Here is a 7,459-nt window from a genome sequence, read left to right on the forward strand (position 1 = left end):
TCTTTTAACCTGCATTGACTTGGGATGATTAGATATGTTTTGACTCATTTTTTACTATTGAAGGAGGCCTGAAATTGCAGATGCACATTGACCTGGTTTGACCGAAGTTTTGTCCTCTTTTCTAGTTCGTTGACCTAAGTCCATCACAGGGTTTGATTATGACAGTTGACTAAAAATTGCAGGGTTTGTTGACTGGGGTTTGACTATCTTCCAGAGGCCAAAATTTGGCCCTTTGTTGCAGACGGTGGTCATTTACCAGATTTGACTCTCTCTCTCTCTCTCTCTCTCTCTCTCTCTCTCTCTCACACACACACACACTCACATTGATTGGTTTTGACTTGGTTGCCTTGGAAAGTCAAAGGTTTGACTTCGATTGGTTTATGGATGTACTATTGGACTATGTGTCTCAAGTTGAACATTGATTGAATTTCTAAGAAGAAGAAGAATTGATTTTGGGTTCTACTCCCAGTGGGATTTTGCCCCTATCATTAACCCGAATCTCTATGTCTCATTATGCTTGGATATCTTCTATTGTGCATAATTATCTATTATTGCTTAATTGTTACTGGGGTGAATAAAATTGTTTTAAGTAATTTTGCAGCATAGAACTTGAAAAAAAACCAATAGAGGCATTTATTTAAAATTTATGTAGTTTGTATACAAACTATTTTTAAAATAAAGTATGAACTAGCTACTCCAAAACTTTCCTTTGTTTAGTTTTATTTCTCTTACATGAAAATTGTAATGAGGTTAACCTTTTTCAATATTTGAAAAATGTCAAAAATATTTATTAACGACCAATCTCAAATTAAAAAGCCTTATAAACCTTTTCAAGTTGCAAGGAGAACACTAGTCTCGATTAGATAGGGTTTTTATAAGTACTACGGCATGAAAATCATTTAATTTTCAAATAATTAAACGATGTAAATGAATTCACTAAAACAAATATCACAAATTATAATATGTATTTAAGATATAGATTAATCATTTTGTATTTTTAATTGTTTATTCGATAAAAAATGATGATGATGATGATTAACATTCACTTAAATCAATCGATTATCAAACCTTAAAAAGGTAAGCAATTACTCAATTTGATTTAGAATTCAAATTATTTATTTTTTAACAAAAACAAAAAAAACAACTTTAATTCAAAAATAATGAATTTGAAAAAAATATTGATTCATAAATCTTGAATTTTTAATAAAATTTACTTATTTGAAATTAAAAAATAAAATATTGCACAATCCCATATTACATTAAAATATATATATATATATATATATATATATATATATATATATATATATATATATATATATATATATATATATTAAAATAAATTTTAAAGTATATAATCAAAATATACGTAATTAATTATACTTTATATTAAACCAATCAAAAATTAAAAACTAAATATATATATGGCTTATAATACATATTTGTCATACGTTAGTATAAGGCTTACAATACATATGGTCAAAGTAGGTATTATTAATAATTTTCAAAATACAATATTTTAGAGTAAGTATTATTTGGAAAGTTATTAATAATGCATACTTTAACATATATGTACTTTGAAAATTATTAATAATACTTACTTTGACGGACATGTATCATGTACGTGCACTTTAAAAGATACTAATAATACCTAATTTGACAAAACAGACAAATATGTTTGCTAACACAAACAATAACAATAGAGATATATATTATACTAGCCTAATCAATAATTTATAATGCTTTCGAAACAAATCACGTGACATTCGCATGTACTTTTAAGCCGTATGGATGAAAGCCATGCTAAATTGGGATCTTTACACCAATCCTCAAGCTGATGAATTTGATCAGAACTATACTCCCCATGAAAAGAAAGAATTGTCAGAGGCCTGGAAACATTATATGGACACTAATAACACTTGGATATCTTTCTACTCCTGGAAAGATAATGTTTGTCCATTACATGTTCTGACTGGATCCTCCAGTACCTCAGCCAATAAGCATGCCTGGACTGCATTAGATGGGTCTACAGTTGAAACCCCTACGACTTTTCCTCCTTATAAAGGGATTGTCTTAGGAGAAAATCAGAATGCAACCAAAGCCATTCCTTTAGTCCAGAAGGATGACAATGCTTTAGGCATTGATGGAAGAATTCAAAAAGCTAGTGAACAGCTTAACTGGACAAATACTGCAATAAAAGGCTTAGAGATGAATGTTGCAAAATCTACAGAAGTCAAGGAACAATTTGATACAGTCCAAGTATCAATAAATGATGTAAATAAGTGTCTTAACAATGTACAGTTTGATTCCAGTATTATTCGTTCTTATGCTAGAGATTCCTTAACCAAGATAGAAGGAATAGAAGAAAAACTAGTTGATCATTTTGATGCAACTAAGTAGTGAATAGTTGGTTTGAAAGACAAAGTTGAAAGGATGAATCTACCCAAGAATGAGAAACCAGTTCCAAATTCGATCCTTGTAAAAAGAAGCATAAGAATTCAGGATCCTGTGAAATCTGTAGACAGGTTTCCTGCATTATTTCCTAAAGAAGTAGCCATGTCATCTTCCGATACTGAGGCTACACATAAAATCACCATTGCATCCTTATTTAAGGATGAAGAAGCAGATAAAGGTAAAGAACAAAAATATTTAGATACACAGATCTTTCCCATATATGAACCTCTGGAGCACAGGTTCAATAAATACCCTGCACCCGACATAGCAGGAAAAGGAAAACTTTCTGAAGCACACACCTTTTTCCCTGATTCCCACAGAGAGTGGAATATAGATAACATGAGTGTTGGTCAAATAAGGCAAATGATTGACATAATGTACATAGAATATAAACTCGTGTGTCTTAGGGGTAAAAGTGAAATAGATGCTTACAGGACTATTATCCAATGTTTTACAGGGACACTCCTTAGGTGGTGGGAGATAGAATCCTCTCCTAAGCTCATTGAAACAATGGAAGCTGAAGTCCTTAAAGATGAGAAAGGAGATATAATCCATAATCCAGATGGCACAGTCATTAGCAATATGATTGGCGCACTTACATCAATGATTCTTGAACATTGGTGTGGAAGTGAAACCGAAATTGCTGATAAAAATGAGGTTATATTGATGAATTTAAAGTGCCATAAGATGTCCCAATATGATGACTTTCATAGAGACTGGATGCAGAGAATCTATGAAGTCAAAGACTCCAAGAATCTGTTATGGAAACAGGTTTATCTTGCTGCCCTGCCATCAAGGTTTGTTGACTACATCAAAATGCAGGAAACATTTCAACTTCCTTTTGAGTCTTACACTTGGGGTGAGATATATTCTCAGATTACAAAGACTTCGGTCAGCCTTTGCACAAGCTCAAAAGTAAAAAAGTCTTTGGAGAAACTCTCTAGATTTCCAGATAGAAAGTCCATCTACAACAAGTATGGACTTACAGCTAATGATCCTTTGGTTAAAGAGAGAAAAGCCAAAAAGAGAGCCAAAAGAGAGTTTAAAGAAACTTCTATAAAAACAGAAGAAATTATCCAAAGGACAAAAAGAGAACTCCAAAACCAGCACAAAGAAAAAGGGGGTATTATAAATATGTTCCAAAAACCCATTATTATCATCCCACTGACATACACCTGCACACTTCCAAGCAGGACAAATGGAACAAACTTACTTGTTGGTTATGCGGCTAGAATGGCCACACTTCCTCTAAATGTCCCCAAGGAGAAGAGTCAAAGTTAAATAGAGGAAAACGATCTTAGGAGATTGTCAGAAAAGCTAAACAAGTAAAACAAGAAGGAAGAGAACCAATGCTATGCATGAAATGTGGTTCTCGGTCACACAGAATAGAGCAATGCAAAAATCTTGTTATCAGAGAACATGCACAACAGCACCAGCTAGAAGAATCATCCTATGATTCTTTCAGTACTTCTTCAGCAGAAGAATTACATGCTCACATGGAGCAATGTTCAGATTCCAATTCTTCAAATTGTTTATGTTCTGATTCAGAAGAATGTGCTTTTCATGCTTAATATGAATCTGATTCTGCATATTCTAGCGATTCCAGCGAAGAAGAACCAGAGAGGTCCAAGCCTCAGAAAGAAAAAGTCCTCATGGCTGCAACTGACAAAGACGAGCTAAAGATTTTATCACACATCAGAACCATGGAGGATGGAGACATGAAGAATCGCCTAATTGAAGCATTTACAGATCAGCTCAAATCTAAAGCTTCAAAAGAAACTAGTAAGAAACCCCTATTTATTGATGCATCTTATGAAAGAAACACCAAGTCATTCCAGAAGCATCATCAAAAGCCTGGACAAGTGAGATCACTGACTTTGGGGGAAGTAAACAGAGAAATTCATTATCTTAAAACAGAAATTTCTCAGATGAAAGTTCAAATTGAAGAACTCCAAAAAGGCAAAAAGGTGGCTAGAGATGAAAGCCAACCATGGGATAATCAAGAAATTCAGATTGTTGAAGGGGTGAAAGATCCAAACTTTGGATTTAAAGACATGAGGTTACTCACAATCTCTTATCAGCAACACCATGTCAGAATTAACATCTACATTAGAGGACAGATATTCAAGATGATTGTTCTTCTTGATTCAGGAGTAGACATTAATATCCTTAACACGAAAAATATTCCAGCCAAATATTGGACTGTTGCAGAAAGAACAGTTGTTGGTCTAGGAAATAAAAGACTGCAATATGAAGTACCAGAAGCTTCAGTATGCTTTGATACACACTGTGTTTATCTAAAGTTTGCAGTTGCTGATATACCAGTAGATTGTATACTGGGAAATGTTTTCCTAGCAGCAGTAGAGCCACATGGATCTCTCAGGCTCAAAGGTGGGAAGGCGGATATTTTATCTCTGTCCCCACATCAAAGGGTCCTAGAAAGAAAATTGAGCTTCCTTATATTTCACATCCCAGAATTTCTACAATGGTCCAGACAGTACAAAATCTGGATAAAGCTGAAGCTCGGTTGTCAGATCTAAAAGATCTAAAATCTACTCTGTGAGTAGAAGAACAACTCAAAATGCCACAGGTCAGAAGAAAGATTGAAGATCTGAAGAAAGAAATTGAAGATGATTGCTGCTCAGAGGAGCCAAATGCTTTTTGGCATCGAAAGCAGCACAATGTTGAGCTCCCTTACAAGGAAGGATACACAGGTAAACCTTGTAAGAGTCGAGCCATCCCTATGAGCAAAGAATACAGAGATCGTTTCCAAAATGAAATTCAACAGTTCCTAAATAGAAGATTGATTAGAGAATCCAACAATCCCTGGAACTTCTATGGGTTCTATGTAAATAAGAGAGCTGAACAAATCAGAGGTATCCCCAGATTGGTCATAAATTACAAACCTCTGAACATAGTCCTAGCTGATGATACCTATCCAATCCCTCATAAAGGTGATCTAATCAAGAGGATAGCAGGAGCTAAAGTCTTCTCAAAATTTGACCTAAAAGCAGGATTTTGGCAAGTGGCCATCTCTGAGGAAGACAAGTTCAAGACTGCCTTCGGTATACCAGTTGGACATTATGAATGGAACGTCATGCCTTTTGGGTTGAAGAATGCTCCATCAAAGTTCCAGAAGGTAATGGACAATATTTTTAGACCATATTTTGATTGGTTGATAGTATACATTGATGATGTATTAATATTTTCAAGAACCATTTAAGACCATTTTAAGCATGTCCATATATTCAAAAATTTGGTTAAACATAATGGTCTTGTGCTTAGAAAGAAGAAGATAGAGGTTTTCCAAACCACTATCAAATTTCTAGGCCATACAATCTGCAATGGCCAAATTTCTCTGCAACAACATGCATTAGAATTTGTGGATAAATTCCCGGATGTAATCACAGAAAAGAACCAACTTCATAGGTTTTTGGGCTGCTTAAACTATGTCGGCAACTTCTATCAAGACTGTGTTAGTGACAGGAAGATACTGTTACACTAAAATATCGTCACCATGATTATTTGCAGTCAGTATGGGTCTATCATCACTTGTACCGTCCTCCTAAGCAAGTCTAAGACCTCAGCTCTTCAAATCAAGCTTTGGAAATGGGAGAAAGACATCAAAAATCAATGTAACTCTGGTTCCGCACTTTCTCTCATGGTCACCTGCGGTCCCGCACCTTCTGTGTACAAAAGCTGCGTACCTACTCGCTCTGTCCCTAACGGTGTAGGTGCGGACCCCTGTGAAAGTCAAAAGGCGCAAGTTTTATCTTAAAAAACTCACTTTGGGTTAATTCTAGAGTTTTCTAGAAGGAATTTTGACGTGGATTGTTCGCTCTGAGGTGGTTCATGCATCCCAAAAGAGAAGGAGCTAATACCTTGACTAAAGGAGCTATCCCTTTGAAGGAGGGCTTTATCCCTTTGAAGGAGGACCTAGTAACTTCCCTCCATTGCACTATAAATACAGGCATTGGGGTGAGGACTAGGGAGGTTAGAAGCTGAACATTTTGAGGGTAAATGCTGGTGAAATTAAGACTCTTTGGTTGAGCTTGAGAGGAGAGATCACATACCTCTTGGTTCCATTGGAGAGTGAGTGAAACTTGTCAAAGTAGAGGAGACATCTTGTTGGACCCTGGGAGGAGCTTGTACAGCGTCAAGGCAAAGGTTGTAAAGTTCTTCTTCTTTTGAATTAATACAATCAAACTCATTTTTCTCAACAAGTATCTTATGTTATTTGTTTCATGGACTCCTTGACTTTCATGTTAAATATGTTTTATGCAATTGGCTTTTTAGGTGCTATTTAATTTGTTTGCCTTGTTTGTGTTTGCAGATTCGCGAAAAGGAGCTCATTTGGATCAAAGGAGCGAGGGCATCCACAAGCTTGCGTTGGACCAAAGGTAGGCCCTAAAAACACTTGTTTTCTATTGTTTATCAAAGCATATTTAGAGAAAGATAGTGTCTGGTTGGTTTGCTTGTCATTAGGTCTTCTTTAGATTCTAGGAAGGTCTATCTTGTCCGCAAGATCGACTCATTCCGCGTGACAAAATGGCGACCATACTGGGGACTTGATTGTTTTCCTTGTTTATACTTTGACCTAAGAAACTGTATTTTATGTTTCTGTTTTTGACTTGATGATTGTGGGATTGGGTGAATTTAGTTAATTTTGAGTTAGTTTTTATTTTTCATAGTTTTGGGAGAGGTACGCACCCTCTGAGTTAAGCACAGTGCGTACTTGTACGCACTTTTGCTTTGTGCACAGAGCGTGAACGCACATGTGTAAACAGGCTGCCTGCGTACCCTGTCAAAAATTTGAGAAATTTTAAATTTTTCTCTTTTTTATCAGTTTAGAATTTGTTTATAGGTTTTAGCCATTGCCCAGACCTGCTTGTTCCCTGTCAAAAACTTTCCTTGGTTTAATTTCATTAGTGTTAGGGTTTTAGGTGGAATTCCTAGGAATTTTGCTTGTTGGGATTGTTTTTCAATTTGGTTGTGTAGTGGCTCT

The sequence above is a fragment of the Pinus tabuliformis genome, chromosome 2_2 (assembly GCF_031772625.1).
Source record: "Pinus tabuliformis cultivar Carrire ecotype Pingquan chromosome 2_2, CPIR1, whole genome shotgun sequence".
Classification (NCBI taxonomy): Eukaryota; Viridiplantae; Streptophyta; class Pinopsida; order Pinales; family Pinaceae; genus Pinus; species Pinus tabuliformis.